We start from the raw sequence: 17,919 nt of genomic DNA, 5'->3' as shown, positions 1-17,919 counted from the left end.
GACAAAAAAAAATTATAAAAAAATGAAACAACAACAAACAAATATGAGCAACAAGGAAGCCATAAACTGCCTGCAACATTCATGGCAGTACAGAGAAAGTGAATCTACAAACGTAAACAAAGAACCAAGACAGAGATGTAAAGTCTCAGACTGCCAACCAAACCTTGGTTCTCCTGCCTTCTTATGGTTGCATTTCTCCCCCTTCAGCTTCATTAGCGAGACCTGGATCTCTACAATAAACTTCCTTGAGCTGCTTTCTGTCATAAAGTGTCATAAGCAATACACGTTACTTGTGATATACCTAAGGAGGGACAAGCAGTTGCCAGTTGATCATATGGGTCTGGAGCTCTGAAGAGAGAGATACAGAGCCAGGAGCACAGGGCCTCTCATCATTTTAAAAAGCAATCAACTGTTGAACATGACTACCTCCCCACAGGGGACTCTGCCACATTGTCTACGACCACCGCTATCCACTATCATCACTAACTCAAAAGTTACTCCTTGTGTCACTAAGTAGAGATAGCCTTTCCCTTCTCTAAATCCCACTGTAATCTTTTCAAGAAGGTAAATTATTTTTCCTTACACTGTTTTTTCTAGAACAACTTTGGGTGGGAGTGGCGTATTTAAGTGTATATGTCTGTGACAGTTTTTCTCACTCATACAAGATTGTTGGGCAATATTCCACAGATGGCTTAATTCCTGGTAGGCCTTCTATTTGGATAACTGCTACTCGGGTATCTTCCCCCTTTGGAAATCCCAGGATTTTTCTCTTTCCCTTGTAGATCATGGACACAGATTCCCACCTGAAGTCCTTGAGCCTTTCTGAGAGTCCTGCACCCAGAAGTACATGGCTTCAGAAAAGCAGATGGTTTCACCATGTGAATGGCCTGCACCTAAAAAAAATAGCATTGTCATAAAAATCCTCAAACTGAGGCATCCACAGTCCCATAACATAAAATATAATTATTCCATAGGTAAATCGCTTTGCTTCCATCTGCTTTTCATAAATGGCAACAGCTGAGAAGAGGGAGGAAAGGAAGAGCTGGGAGAGGGGAAACTGAGCGGAATTCTATCCCACTCACCCTCCCGAGGAGCGTACTGCTATCCCATCCTCTTCCCCATAACAAAGAGAACACTTCTCAATCGCCATCGCATGGAGAAGGAGCTAACTACAGAACTCTCACGACAGAATTGGAGAGTTTTGCTAACTTTATATTAACTTAAAAATAGTGAATGCCGTATGAAAATAATAACTTTATTAATACTTCATTTCTGCATTGTAGAAAGTTAAGGAATTGTCACTGTGGCTTGGATGAGAGACTCTAAAGTTTTCTATTTTATAAAATTCTGTTTCTTTTTTTAATGCATAAGAAGCCTGTTTTTCTTTTTGTAGTCTGTGAAAACAATAAAAATATGTCTATTTTGATAAGAGAGGCCTGAAAGTACTTTTTATAAAGCCAGTGATGAGATAAAGAATAACATACTATAAGTCATTGCAGGATAAATTTCTCATTAATCATTTAATGTGAATAGTTATGGATCAAGAAATTACAGAGGGCTTCTACCATATTGGTATGTTTGAAGTGATACAGTGAATTTTTAGAATTTAATGTTCTTTTTGTTAATGGAGCAAAGAGAAATACAATACTAGACCTCCCCAATGTAAATGATATAGTTCACTAGGAAGATAAACAAAAGTTTAGATTATGAAGAATTATAAGGTCTTTAATGGTTAAATATCTTTTGAAAACATTTCAAAGTAAACTTAATGATTCTTAAGAACGGACAAATGGATGGTTGCTGTTATGAGCATCAGGCCTTAGAGTCCACACCAGCAGCCAGAGAAAAAAAGTTAACCTCATTCCCAGATCTGATGGACATGAAACTAACACACTGCCAAGAAAAACATTTCTCATTCACTGGCCTGAATAAGAGCCTTTCCTATGTACATGGGAGGAAGTCATTTGCCAGATGTTGCTGTTTATTTTACAAGTCTCCCTTTGACTTGTGCTTATTTTCTCTTGACCTCCCCAACTTCTCCCATACACACCACATGAAGAAAAATCAAGACTCTGTAAACCTTGCTAAAGAAGTACCTAGCTATTCCAGTCAATACCTCAGTCTCAACATGTGTTCTTGTTTATGAATCCCGCCTAATTGCTGATGGAGATTGAATGATTAGGCCTCCCCCATTCAATGCTATCTGCACATCCATCAGTAAAATAGACTATTTTACAACCTGGCAACATGAATGACATCTATGATGGAAACTTTCTCTTTTATGATAACAACAAACCTAATAATGTTAAATCAAGAGAAATAAAATAAAAGGAAGTAAAAATGAAAAGGAAAGATTGTGTTACTTTCTAAAGGCATTCTGTGTCTTTAGAACTCCTGAAAGATCACGCAGTGGAATGTCAGAGGTTACACTTTACCAAACGGGATGCCAGCAGGAATTTCACTGTAGTCTTGCTCTCCCCCTCCAACTAGAGAATCAAACTGGCTGATTCAGCAATAAGGTCTTGATTGTTCAATTTCTGTGTTACACGTCCGTTGCTATCTTTATGTTAAAATGACCTTGGTGTTCCTGTAGGTCACTGTGTCCTCGAGGGTCTCATACCCACCAACCTACAGGTCCACTTGCCAAAGCCAATTAGTTTTGTGGTGGAGGCTGCCTCCACAATTATGTCCCAGCTTTAGCTTTTGCACTCTTCTGGGATTCCCACTGTCTTGACCCATTTGTTATCTTCTGGGTCTATTCCAGAATTAGGACTGAGAAAACTGGGATGACAGATAATGGGGCCAGGAAAATAGAGCAAGCACGGTTGAAGTCCAGTCGCATAACATTCTGTAAATGTGCTCAGCGGGCCTGAGTTCTTTAAGGGTTACGGAAGGAACTCAAAGGCTTTAGGTTTAAATCATCTCCAAGAGTGTTTGTCTGTATGCAGACAACCCCTTATATTATTCCTGAAGCATATCCTAATACGCAGAGAATGGCCCTGGGCACTTACTGGGTGCTGGGTAGTCACTGAATAAATGAATGAATAGATGGTTATACAGTAATTCCTTGTGTGAGAGACTGAGCAAAGATAGCCTCACGATATCTTTGCAAAGATATTTGACTATTAGGCTAGTTGGTAGGGCTTGCCCTCTCCCAAATTTTTGGCAAAATTTCTCACTTGGAATTAAGCAAAAATTGCCTCCATGCAATTACAAATCTCCAAAATCCTTTGGATCCTACTCACCTAGTTGACCAAGGGTTGAAAACTACCTAAGGCTATAATTTACATATTTTAATTTCTAATTAAATTAAATATTTTAATTTTAATTTTAAATTGGTATTTCATACTCAAAGTGTTTTAAAAATACATTCTTTTCATTTTAATAACAAACCTGACTTGATTATGGTTTAACGTAGTGTTCTCAAACTATCTATGGTAGAAGACCAGTTTGTTTTTTTTAATTTCATCCAAAATAGGCAGATATTTTTATAAAATAAAATAAAGATGAATTACCAGAAAAAGAAAATTAAAACACCCACGTTTATTGCAGTATTATCCACGATAGCCAAGATATGGAAACAATCTAAGTGTCCATTGACAAATGAAGGGATAAAGAAGATGTGGTGTGTATACATAAACAATGTAATATTATTCAGCCATGAGAAAAAAGGAAATCCTGCCATTTGGAGCAACATGGATGAACCCAGAGGACATTATGCTAAGTGAAATAAGCCAGACAGAAGAAAACAAATATCACATGATCTCATTAATATGTGGAATCTAAAATAGACAGTCAAACTCATAGAAAGAGGGAGTAGAATGGTGGTTACCAGGGCTAGGGGGTGGGAAAGATTGGGAGTTGCTGGTCAAAGAGTACAAACCATAAGTTGTAAGATGAGTAAGTTCTGGGGAATCTAATGTATAGCATGGTAACTATAGTTAATAATGCTGGGGCCAACCCCGTGGCTGAGTGGTCAAGTTCACATGGTCTGCTTCGGTGGCCCAGGCTTTCACCAGTTCGGATCCTGGGCACAGACATGGCACCACTCATCAAGCCATTCTGAAGCGGCATCCCACATGCCACAACTAGAAGGACCTACAACTATAATACGCAACTATGTAATGGGGGGCTTTGGGGAGAAAAAGAAAAAAAGAAAAAGAAGATTGGTAACAGATATTAGCTCAGGTGCTAATCTTTATAAATAAATAAATAAAATAATACTATGTTCTATACTTGAAATTTGCTGAAAGTAAATATTAAGCATTCTCACTCCAAAAAAATAAAATAACGTGAGGTAATGGATGTGTTAATTAATCTAATTATAGTAATCATTTTTCAAGGTACATGTATGTCAAATCATCACATTGTACACTTTAAATATACACAATTTTATTTGCCAGTTATACCTCAATAAAGCTGGAAGAAAAGAAGAAAAACAAAAAATAAGAAAATACAAATGCTATTGTTTTTGTCATTAGATTCAACAGACAAAATTATCTTGTCAAGTTTCTTTCAGTTATGCCAAAATTTCCAAACACTCTCAATTTTTGTATTTATCTAGCCACAAACTTCACAATCAGTTTGAGCAGCAGTACCAATCTGTGGATCAGACTAAGGGTCACACTTTTTTAGGTCCAATCTTCTTTCTTTTGCCCTGAATTGACCAGATTTAAGGCAATACCTCAGAGTAGGTTCACACTTTTTATTACTTCCTTTCCATAATACTTAGCACTAATATCTTTGCAGAGGGGAAGATCAGTCTATGTTGTTGAAATTAGTTTCCAACATTTTTCAAGTTTAAAAGAATTCTTTTTAACTCATTGTATCCTTTAAATTTTTGAACATTAAAGACTAAGTACTTGTCAAAATTCAGAAAATAAAGGTCAATAAGAAAATGTCTCTTTTCTCACAAAGAATGATTCTTCTCACTTATACACATCTCTCTTCCCCCATTGAAATGCTACCAAGCCATATTTTCTTGGCATTAGGGAATAACGAAGATATATGGTCAGATAACAATGAGCTCATACAGAAGACTGCATAATTCCCAACGTGCTGCCCTTTGAAAAGATTGGGAGAGGGAGGACTATGTCCTATGTGTTCTTTTAATATCTCTTTCTCTCTCTCACACGCACATATGTGCACACATGCACAGCACATATCATAATGGCTTAGCAATTAAGTGTGTGGCTTTGTAACCAGACAGACTTTATTCAAGCTGTGACCATGCCACTTATTAACCATGAGATCTTGGGCAAGTCACTCACTCTTCTGTGTCCAGGTGTCACAGTAGGTTCTCCATAAATATTTTGTGAATTAGCAAAGTCATGAAAAAAATGGTGTTAAAGAGTCATATAGTATAAGACGGACAAACAGCATCATATTTTTTCATTTGTGCCAGTTTCCTAGAGTTGGGGGTGGAGGGGGGAACAATATCACAGTGAAACATCCAGCAATTACTGACCCCGTCAAAATCTAAAGTTCATTACCAAGAACGGAAACCATGGAATGTCTTATGAAAACTATAAATGAATGAGCACAGAGCTTTCTTTCAGTGCTAATGCTCTCCTTTCTGATGGCTAAAAAATTACCTAAGCAGGCAAATACAAAACCTGAGTTAAAAATACCACAATTCTGTGTTACTAAGTCTATGCTCATAAATGCACTTTTTAAAAAAATGAATTGAATCAGAACAAGTAGATATTTCTAACAAAAACCATTATTTGAATTCAACCACCATTTTATAAGTATTTCCAGGTTTTAAACATGGCAAAATGAACTGAGTCTACCAAAAAACACTATCACAGGAGAAATTTCTAGTTATTATTGCTCCATTACTCCTTCCCTTCTGGGTAAGATGCAGATTATAGAGACTCACACAAGCAATGAAGTACAATTTCAGAAGAGATTTGTTACACAAAGTGTAAAAGTTTTAGTGACAAACCTCCAGTTATAAGATATATAGGGATGGAATGTACAACATGATGGCTATAGTTAATCCTGTTGTACGATATACAGAAAAGTTGTGAAGAGAGCAGATCCTAAGAGTTCTCATCACAAGAGGAAATTATTTTTCTTTTCTTTTCATTGTATCTATATGAGCTGATGGATGGTAAACCTATTGTGGTCATTATTTCACAATACATGCAAATCAAACCATCCTGCTGTACATCTTAAACTAATACAGTGATGTAGGTCAATTATTTCTCAATAAAACTGGAAAAAAGTTTTAATGAATTTTTATTCTGTAAATGGAATGGGGTCTCTATAGCAGAGGGTCATAAGTCATAGGGGATAAGGGAAAAGGACACAGAATTTGAGATCAGAGGCTGTGGGAAGACTACACTGTACTGTGAATTTTTAGCTGCAATTCAGTTTTCCTTCTTTAAAATACAAATAATGATACATATTCTGAAAGGGGTATTATAAGAAATACATGCTACAATATATCTGAAAAGCATTTTTGTAAGTTCTTGAGTTTTCAAATGTTTTTAAAGGCAATATAGAAATAAATACTGCACTTTATTTTAATTTACAAAGCTTCCATGAGGGCAGAAATGCAGACGGCATTGTTTAAGACCGTAACAGAGAAATATATGCCTTTACAATCGTTGATATAGTCTTGGCCTCAGTTGCAGAAATCCCAAGGCTGAATAGCCTACCAAGAAACTGCCAAACACAGAGCAATGTGAGGTATGTCACATTTCTCTCAATAAATACTCTTCTTATTCTCCATCTTTTAAAGAGACAGAAAATGCAAACTTTTTTCCAACTGGCCAAAATAGTTGTCCTGTGGTAAAGAATAAAGGCCTGGGTAAACAGCCCCCAGAGCAGTGTTACAACACAAACAAAAACGGAAGCTTGACGACATGCCCATCCCCTTCCTTAGTCCGAAGGGGGAAAAGAAGCACAATTGCTAAATGAGGCGCTGTTTCCCGCAAGGTCTCTCCATTAGCTGTGCGTGGATATTTGCCTTTTTGGAAATATCCTTTCCCAAGATCACTTCCCATTCCCTGGTGCAAACAGCACATGGTCATTGTCTGCAAGCGCGCAGTTCAAGTGATTCATGTTGGAGAGAGGGCCTTGCCCCAGGACTGCAGACTTCTAAATTGCTTTGGGGGTTCACTTGCCAACTCATGTTAGTTTTGGCAGAGCAGACGTATGGAAAACGGTTCTTCTCACATTCTTTGCTCTTACACTTTGAGTTGTCAGATGAAAAAGCAGTGCAAAACTAAAGCTGTTCCAGACCAAAGCAGACTGAATTTAGTTTGACTTTTGGGAGACTCAGTCATGGGGGGAAGGGCACTCAGGGACCATCTGGAGCTGTGCATTCTAGAGACAGCGCTGTTGCTCACTATGGCGTCACTCTGCTCTCTGAGGAGGAATTTCTACATCTCTGAACTGAAGAATTTTTCCTAGATTAAAATCTGATGATCACAAGAGAAAAAGACTACTTCAGATTAAGGTTTTCAATGGCTTTTCTATATTTACATTCATAAATGGTTTTATTAAAAACTATACTTTCTGTTGTCAGAGCTAGGATTGGAAAGTGAAATGACTTAAAAAAAGAAGTCACACCAGATTTCTACTGAATCATTTCAATCATTTAGCTATTCATTAAGTATGTATTAGTCTGTACGCTTCTAAGGAAATTAGGTGAACTAAAACATGCCTTTTATTTATGTACCTTTTTTCCTCTCTTTTTCTCCCATCTACCAATACCACTTATAGAATGAGGAATTGTTATTTCAAATTATGGAGAAGCAAAAAGGAATTTCATAATGATTAGTTTGCTTTGTTTAAAAGGGAAAGTATTGAATTTCTATTTACGGTGTTAGAATGATACCATATTATAAAATATTTAACAACAATTAACATGGAAAAAAGGAAGTTGCCAATAGTTTTACCACTCATTGTCAACCAGGACTTAGTAACTTTCTGTCAGGTTTTTTTAGGTGTAAATTTTTTAGAAGAAAGCAGAATTCTTTTTTAACTTAGCTATGGTCATAACACATATTCAATTTCGCACCCTGCTTTTCCACCTGAATAGATTAACGTAAGCATTTTTCCAAGTTACTATAAACTCTTTATTGGTTGCATAATATTCCACAAACATATACCAAAATTTACAGAGATATTGCCCAGTAGATGAGCATTTTAAGTAGTAAGTTGTCAAACAATTTTAATATTTGTGTGTAAATTATGTAAAGTTTTCATCAAGGGGAGAAATTGCAATACTTGGAGATGGAATAAGAGCAAGGAGGAGCAGCAGTGACAAGCCTCCTGGCCACCAGGCAACTCTTTAGAATAGAGGCAAATACGAGGCCCAGGGAAATTCCTCACACTGCCTCAATCCAGACACAGCAGTAAAGAAAAATGGGCCTCCCAGTAAGTAAATTAGAAGAAATATTTGTTCCCAGGAGAAGTCCCACCCATTCCACAGCCAGACAAAAATGCTCACCAAGGAAAATCTGATCTTCTACAACAGCAACAACTGGCTTTCAAAGTAGCTTGAGGTAAAGGGCCAAGTGGCAGTGACAAATTCTGCTGTCCTAACATGCTGAAATGCAATAAGGTGAGCGAGCCGTGCCCTGCGATGTGGGAGTTGTAAGGAAAAGGAAATGTATTTTGTTTTCAATCCCAGTACATCAATAAGAAAAAAAATTTTTTTTGAGGACAATTAGCCCTGGGCTAACATCTGCCACCAATCCTCCACTTTTTGCTCAGGAAGATGGGCACTGAGCTAATGTCAGTGCCCATCTTCCTCTGTTTTAGATGTGGGACACCTGCCACAGCTTGACAAGTGGTGCATAGGTCTGCACCCAGGATCCAAACCAGCAAACCCCAGGCCCCCAAAGCAGAACATGCAAACTTAACCACTGCGCCACTATGCTGGCCCCTCAATAAGGAAATTTATGAAATTGCTCACCAGAGTGTGCAATATACTCATTTATATTCTTTATAGGAGTTGCATAAACAAATTTCTATGTTTTTTGCTGAGGAAGATTCGCCCTGAGCTAACATCTGTTGCCAGTCTTCCTCATTTTGCTTGAGGAATATTCACGCTGGACTAATGTCTGTTCCAGTCTTTCTCTATTTTGTCTGTGGGTCACTGCCACAGCATGGCTGCCAACGAGTGGTGTAGGTCAATGCTCAGGAAGCAAATTCGGGCCACCAAAGCAGAGCTTGCTGAGCTTAACCACCAGTCCATGGGGACAGCCCAGCAGATTCCTTGTTTAGAACTATTTTTTCTTCCTGTATGTAACACTGGAGTTGGAGAGCTACTCAGAGGATTCATCCTACCTTCACAGGACCATCTTAGCTGAATTTTATGATTAAACTTTCATGATTACTCTGAAAGATATACGGATGACATAAAAAATGTTACTGGAAAACTTTTCCCAGTAATAGTTTAAAATGTATCAATGACAATAGAGAGCCGGCCCCGTGGCCAAGTGGTTAAAGTTCCGCACCCTCCATGGCCCAGGATTTGCAGGTTCAGATGTTGGGTGCAGACCTACTCCACTTATCAGCCGTGCTGTGGAGGCAACCCACATGTAAAGTAGAAGAAGATTGGCACAGATGTTAGCTCAGGGCTAATCTTCCTCAAGCATAAAAAAAAAAAAGAGGAGGATTGGCAACAGTTGTTAGCTCAGGGTGAATCTTCCTCACCAGAAAAAAGTATCAATGACAATAGAGATGTGTTTCTTGATGACTTAAAGAAATACCATGGCTAAGTTAACATAAGACTTGAAATTTTAAGGCAAAGTATAGTGATTTTGCAAAGTGTTTTAGAATTAAAAATAAATTTGACCCAATTTTTTTAAATAGGAAAATAAACTATAAATCCAAGATGTAAAATCACTGAGTCTACAGGTCCTAAGAAAATACAAATTGCAATCAGAGAAGTTAAAAAAAAATTTCAAAGAAAACAATTTTGATGATGAAGTTTATCAGACAGTGCGCTGATTATTCAGACAGTTTCTTAATTCCCTTTCCTTTAAAGTGTTTAAGAAAAGGGCAGAGAATTTTCTCTCTAAAAAGTTTCAGGAGGAGTTCTGTGAGAGAGGAAGATGGCCTGGAGTCTAGACGGTCTCTTGAGAGCCTTTCCTGTGTGCTGATCCTGAATTTCATTCATTACTCATCTCCTTAGAGGTAATCCAAACAGATTAAGCAATAAATTGCTTTTTTCTTCCCTCTTCTTTTTGGTTTGGGAACTATTTTTAAATTAATACTTCCGCTCCTTCCCCAGAACCCTGGAACCTTTGCAAACAGTTGTTAAATGGCTGTAATCCATTCCCAGATTCACCAACATTCACCACCACCCACAAGATAAGCAACACCCACTTTAAGGTATCATAGTGTCAAACACTATAAAAAAGGAAAAAGCGATTTATAGCAGCTGGTAAACACAGGCTTCTAATTCAAGAAAACACTGCAAAAGAGAGAGATTTTTTGCTTTAGACAAGGACTGTGAGAATTTCTAAACTCTGTTAGTACTTCAAAGCCTTATTCTATTACACCATATACAACTCAACTCATAAATTACTTTTCATTTTTCCTCGCGGCCAAACTTTACTTAATAACTAGACCTGCCAAATTTTATTTTCTTTAATTGTGTGTGCATTTTGTTGTGCAATTCAAGTTTGTTGTAGTCGACTGCAACAATGATTTATGATTTACTCTGGTAAATTTCCACTACCTTTTGTAAAGAAAACCTCAAATAATTTTAACAAAAAAAAGATGTGCTGCAAAATATACAATTTATACAGCAAGTTCAGAATGTTGGGAGAAAGTATCAGAGGAAAAATTGCTCCCACTATCTTTCGGAAAGAAATCTTTGCAAATGTGGCTAATCAAGGATTTATGTAATTTAGTATTTTTAAAGGTATTTGTTTTTTAGTTGATAAATACATTAAATTGAGTAACACTCAAAAGAGAGAAAACAAAACCCACTAGACTTTCTTTGTATCTAAGCCATTCAATCATTGGCTTTACCCAATAGCAGTAGCAGTCCCATTAACACAATTCAGTTACGTTAATTGTTAGTTGATAATCAACACTTTATTGACTTACTGTTAATTGATTAACAGTGTTAATCAGTCCCTGACCCCCAATGGCTACTTGATTCCATATACTATTGATAGAGATTTTAAATAAAAACTCTTTTAAGGTTTAAAGATCCCTAGTTCCATAGACAATGATTTGAGAGTCCAAACTCAGCACCTAATTGCTGTGTTAGATAACAACAAATGAAAATACTCTGTAGCGTTTCTCAATTAATCAAAGGAATCTTTGATCTAAGATTGAACCACAGCACCCATAGTCATATACGACCTCCTTAGTTAACATAATCTGCTAAGGAGCAAAAATTTACAATGCTGTAACTTTGTGATTATTTTTGCTTTTATTTGTTATACAGCCTTTTAGAAATAAAAAGATTCCACTTCAGGCACCACAGAAAGTTGCTGTTTCAACCAATGACTTTGGGAATCTTTGAGACAGTATGGTAGGGAGTCATCACCAAATGGATTTTAATATCTGGGTGAGCGGTTCTCAAACTTCAGTATGCATCAGAATTGCTGCAGTTAAGTTGAAGCCTCTATAATTTTCGTTTCACAGGTGATTCAGATGCCCACCCAAGCTTGAGAACCGCTGATCAAGAGTGCACGTTCGAGATCCCTTCCATTTTGTCCTAGAAATTAATTTTTTAATGTATTTTGCCTTATCAAATCTGGATTAAAATGTGGTTTGTCCTTAATTTCTAGAACTGCCTGTAGCCTTTGTCTTCTCTGTACATGATTATTTTCTGGTCTTTAGCAACAATTCACTATATGTAGCTGAACCTCTCCAGAGACTCAGGGAGAAGAAAGAGGGATCAGCCGCTCCAGAGGGAACCTGTGTGGCTGAGTGAGAAGTGAGTTCAGTTAGCTAAGTTCAATGGTATCTCAATTTCCTTAGAGAAAAAAAAAAACATTTCTAGCCTTGAAATAAGCTGCTCTAACAGCTGGATCTAGATGAAATACATGACACAGCTTCCTCGTTGGAAGATCCTAGTTCTTCAGAAAACACTGTGGGAGATCTGTTGACAATTTCCTGTAGCCTGACCAACACTAATTCCCAATGATGTCAACTGTTTCCTTTCCATGAGTTTTCGCAAAGCCCTTTACCATGGCAAAATTTGTTTTTGAAGAGAACATGCTAAGATATATTTTGTTTTTGCTATATCTAATGTGTCTGGAACTTAGTAGGCCTTCAATAAACATCTGTTGAGTGAACAGATGGTTCCTTGACACATACAGTGTATGATCTTTAAAATTACGAAAGACATGATAAACTTATATACACCCCTTTGTAAAATACCAAGGGAATTATCTTTGTGCGTTATTGATCTACCAAGAGGTGACGTCCATTGTGCAAACGTATTCACCAATGACTCTTATTCAAAATACAGCATTATTTAGAGGTTTCTTACCTCTAGCATGATATAATTCCAGATTTTGAGTATTAGTTTACAAATTTAGACCATCTGATGCCAACTAATACAAGATGGTCCTAGACTGTAATATATTTTGAAGCATGATCTCATTCATAAAAGACTCTCTATCCTTAAAGATATAAGCAGAATCCTGATGTAACCCTCTGACGTCTTAATAGTGTTGCTGTGTATGAAATGACTAGATTTCCTGGGATGGGCACATCTGTTTCCTAACAACTCATCAGTAGAGAGCTCTTTCTACACATATTGGAAGCAAAAAGTCTTTTCTATTGAAGTAGAGCTTAGATTCCATGAATTGAAACCATAAGTTTTACTTAAGCAGAGGTGGACTCTACCCAATAAATCTCTAAAAGCTGTCTGTCAATCAAATTTTGTAAACCGAATTAGATTCTAAAGTACTGGAGGATCTTGTCAGTCAACGTGAGCCCATGATACTGTCTTTTGTAAAGTGATGAAAAGTAAATAAATGTAAAAGTAAATCCTTTTACTACCAACAAATTTGTCATTTGTGTTATTAAGGTAATGCCTTGTTTCAGCAGCTTGAGGAGGCCCTTTTAGATGTGATTCCTGTTTTAAAAGGATAGATTAAGGCATATAAAAAAAAAGAAACAGAAAATCATCAGCCAAGTGGATTTTGCCTAGGTAAATTTCTTCTTTCATTCAATTTATTAAATTGTTCTCTAAGCCAAACATTAAGCAATAGAGAACAAGATAGTCATAGTCCCTGCCCTCATAGAGTTTACACTCAAGAAAGAAACGTAAACATTAAGACAATACTTATACATGCAAGAGGTATTAAGAAAAGAGAAGTTCAGATTGATATGGGGATATTTAAAGCGACATCTTCAAGGCCTTCCTGGGGATGTGGTATTCAGGCTGAGATCTGAATGATAAGTGACAATTGGCCAAGCAAAGTAAGAGGAAACAGCAGGCTCTTGGTTCAGAGGCTAAAGAGAGACTGTCAAGTAAAACGAATTGAACAGAGCCCAATAAGGCCAAGGTAGAGAACAGATGGGGCAGCAAATTGGGAGAGGAAACTGAAAGTGTGGGCAGCACTTGTTTGTGCTCTGCCACCATGTGAGAGGTCTGAGACCTTGTCCTCAGAAGAGAGGAAAACTATTAAAGCGGGTAAAGCAGGTATCACAGTAATGGTTTCATGAACACACACCAAAGAAACAACACTCAGCCAACTCTTATTAGAGCCATCTGTCTCAGCCTAAGGTTATCTCCAAGGAGCAGAGCCAGAGACATGCAGCGCTGGCAAGCTGGTAATTTCTTTTAGGCAGTGAGCCCAAGGAACAGGAGTAAGAGACTGGGAGGAGAGAGACGAAGGAGAGAAAGCCAGTCTGAAGCTGCACTATTGAGTAGATCTCCACTGTGGCAGCAGATCTCCATCCCACACGGGACAGCTCCGAGGAGCCATGTAGAAAGTGCCTTAGCATCATCCAGCCAAGGGGTGGAATAGGGGAGTACTTACCCACCACCTCCCATTCCCAAGTCCAATGGGTCCAGGTTCGCACATGCATCCAAATGGCTGAAAGGGTCCACGTGGGTGTGCCACAAGGCAGCACTAGGATTGAGCAAGAGGCACCTGTGCGGCTGAGGCAGGTGCCATCAGGCTAAGACTGCCCTGCAGCTGGTAGCAACAGCAAGGCTGAAATTAAAAAGTGTGATAAGAGCTTGTGAGGTAAGACATAAGAAGTATCAGACACACCACTCCATTAACCATTCACTCAGGAGACTGCTGTAAATGTGGAATTATTCATCAACTAAACACAGAGCCCCTATAAAGCATTTGGAGTACAAGTGCTGGAGAGGACAATGGGTCCTCTAGTATCAAGTTCTGTCCATAACTAATGCTCTCATCTTTCTGAATAACACTATGTACCAGGCTATGTGCAAAGCCCTTACATTGTCATATTGACTCCTCCCACCAATCCTACGAGGGAGTACTATCATTATAATTATATCAGTTATCTATTGCTGTATAGCAAATTATCCCAAACTCAGCAGCTCAAAACAACAAACATTTATTATCGCACTCAGTTCCTAAGTCAGGAATTTGGAAACAGGTTGACTGGGTATTTCCAGCTCAGGATCTCTCATGAGGTTGCACTCAAGACATCAGCCAGAGTTGCAAACATCTGAAGGCTTCACTGGGGCTGAAGGATGGGCTTCCAAGATGGCTCACTCATATGATGCTGGTTGTTGGCAGGAAACCTCAGCTCCTGCCATGTGGGCCTTTCCTCACACTGCTTGACGATCCTCACAACATGGCCCCTGGCTTCCCCTAGACTGAGCAATCCAAGAGAAAGGGCAAAGGCAGAAGCCACAATGTCTTTGACTACCTAGCCTCAGAAGTCACATACCATTATTTCCCCAGTATCCTATTGATTACACAAGTCAACTCTATTCGACATGGAAGGACACTACACACGAGCGTGAATTCCAGGAGGCAAGCATCATTAGAGCCATCTTGGCTGTCTGCCACAATCACCATTTTACAATTGAAGCTTCTGGGGCCCAGAGAGAGAAAGTAATTTTCCTAAGGACACGGTAAGATGTGGACCTAATAGTTGAAGCTGGTTGTCTCTGACTCTAAGTACTATGTTTTTATCACTATACTGTCTCTTTAAATAAGCTAGTGCTTAAAGCCAGAAGTTTATCCACACAGGGAAACGTTTAATCTAAAATCATATCAATAAGAAAAAAAAGAACCTGGAACCTACCAATAGATTAATTTGGCACAAATTTCTGACTCCGGCTTCCTTCATCTACAAACTAAATTGTCAGATTTATAAACACAGGTGTACTTGTGCCAGAGTTAATCAAATGTTACATGGCATAGCGTAAAGAAAAAGGGCACAATCTGAGAAAGTTTAATATAGTAAAATAAACTGACTTCAAAGCAGTCCAGATGGTTTCAATAACACCTTAAAAAAAAAGGAAGATTAAGGGCGTGATAATGAGACGTGAATAACAATTCTGAACTCTCTACGGGAGGGAGCAGGGACTGCCGTCTTCTTCTTTGTATTTACAGAAGCCTGATGAGTAAATGTTGCTATAAATCATCCAGGATGCCCGAGTCCAGTACTTTGCGGGAGGGCTGGGGTTACAGTTCTCAGTAGCGCAGTGCCGTGCAGTTCAAGCAAAATGTGAAAACTGAGGCACAAAGAATAGGTGTCTTGAAGGTTGTCCTCCACCTGTACCTGTGTAGTGGCACTTTAGGACATTTAAATCTTTATATTCATTTAATGAACTATCAGTGTTGGAGTAGAAAAGATAAGAGAATGAGCAACGTTTACCATTCTTTAGTCCAGTCAATATCAAACATCTTGATATTTAAGTCACATAGAGAAAATCTAGGGATGATATTCTCAGTGTAGAGAGTGTAACTGTATTCTCATGACCTCCCTACTCATCACACCAAGTCCTACCTTTGGTTGTTGCATGGCATCTCCAAGCCCTCCTGCCAACGGAGGAAGCCATTTGATGGGGTGTAATCCATTTGAGTTCTTGCTAATGAGTCTGCCTTTCTAACTCTCCAAACTCCCACAGTGCCGTCCTCCCCCTCTTGCCCTCCTCCAGAACAATACTCCATTGTCTAATGTAAATAACGATCTTAGAGCTTCAAGCACTGGTTCTTTCTAACTATAGCCATTCCGAAAGCTCTTGCTCTCTGTATTTCTTTCTTTTATGAAAGTTAACAAAAAGCAGGCATATCATGGGCTGAGATCCATGCAGTAAATTAAATCCATTCCATAGTCAATGGTTTCCAGCAGTTTTTCATATCTGCAGAGCAGGCCTACAAACTCAATCATGCTCATTCATTTCAACTTTTGTTACAAAGCATTTGGAATAGAATAAATTAGCCAGCTCATCTTTCCCTCTCTTTCATTAAAAACAGTGCTATTTCTTTAGAGAGAGCATTTCGTGGAATAGACACCATTTCTTACAGTAAAATAGCTTGACAGATAGGCTAAGAGATATGCAACAGTGTTCAGCAAGCTTTCAAAGGAGAGAGGAATGTGGAACGAAAAGAGACAGGGGCTCTGACTCAATACAGCACCTTGAACTTTCCAGGGTCTTTGAACTTAAAAAATGAAGCTTTGGAACATCACTGTAACAGGCTCCTGGAATATTTCCAGGATTTATTTTTTCTGAGAAAATGGAATCTCTAAAACGTGACTATTAACATAAATGAATTTCATCATCTTTTTTCCATTCCATTTCCCGGTCCCATAACATTTCAGATACACTCATGTGACTCTTCAGAGGAATATTGTTACAAAGGATATACTGTATTCAATTTTGTGGAAGGATAAAACAGGTCAGCAGCAAAACTCGAAATCAATTCTATGACAATTGCAAACTCGAGAGTTTTTAACCTGAGCTGTTTGAGTCAGGGAGCATTGCATAGAGGGACAGAAGAGGAGGAAAAAAAAGACAAGCCTTCGGAAGAATGGTGGGGAGAGTGTGCCAAGCAATTCTCAAACTTGAAAATCAACTTTGGTTCCCACCTAACGCCAGGACTCTCTACAAAACCCTTTCCACAATAGCAGAAGCGAGTGGATATATCGTGACACAATGAAGCTTAAGCTCTGGGCCCCTCACTTGCATGGGGCCCTTCCAAGGACAACTCTGTCTTTAGCTTTCTATTTGCAAATTCGAATTGTGTTTCTTAAAGAGGATCTCCCAAATTGTTTAACATTTAGGCCCCTTAAAATTTGGACTTATCTCTGCACCACACGTTTGCAGAAGCAGCCCTTCATCATTTCCACAATACAAGCAAAAGCAGGGGGAAGCAAAAATAACTAAAGCATTTAAAAACACTTAGAGCTGGTCACCCAGCAGCCACACTTGAAAGCCTTCAAAGGCTTCCCATGATACTTGGAATGAAATCCAAAGTCCTCACTGTGGGTTGCAAAGTCTTCTGCGATCCAGCTCCTTTTTCAAATCCAAGTCATTCCATTCTCCCTCTGACCTTCTGCATGACCTTCTCCTGTCACACTGTCCTCCTGACAGCTCCTCTACTTTGTCAACCTCCTTTATGTCTCAAATCCTTTCCCCACTGTTTGTGTTATTTAATCTCTTTTCCTCTCCCTTTTCACATTGCTGTCTCCATCTTGTTTGGGGGGTTCTCTGGCCCTCCCTGATGACTCTAAATAATTAACCACACTCTCTACCTCCTCATTCCCATCCCCACGTTTCTCTGTCACACCCCTACATTCTTTTCTCTTGTAGCCTTTTCCACAAGTAGAATTATGGTGGGATTTTGTGGGGAGTTTTTTGCCTGTTTAATAACTGTCTGTCTCCAACACAATCCTGCGGTCTCCACCAGGGCAGCAGTGGTGTTTGCTTTCTCCACCTCTATGGATCCAGCTCCTAGTTCAGTGCCTGGCATATTAGATGCTTCA

General features: G+C 38.5%; 1 long non-coding RNA gene across 1 annotated transcript; it reads right to left on the bottom strand.

The window, feature by feature from the left end:
- Positions 1-757: 757 nt before the first annotated feature.
- On the bottom strand, positions 758-16,048 carry LOC139082067 (uncharacterized). The gene is made up of 3 exons (XR_011537774.1): positions 15,940-16,048; positions 13,980-14,156; positions 758-893 (listed from the first exon to the last, which is right to left on the bottom strand). It is a non-coding gene; the product is annotated as an uncharacterized lncRNA (long non-coding RNA).
- Between the last annotated feature and the right edge of the window lie 1,871 nt (positions 16,049-17,919).

Source organism: Equus przewalskii, chromosome 2 (assembly GCF_037783145.1).
Source record: "Equus przewalskii isolate Varuska chromosome 2, EquPr2, whole genome shotgun sequence".
NCBI lineage: Eukaryota > Metazoa > Chordata > Mammalia > Perissodactyla > Equidae > Equus > Equus przewalskii.
Note: the sequence above shows the minus strand (reverse complement) of the source record. Positions and strands in the feature narration are given on the sequence as shown.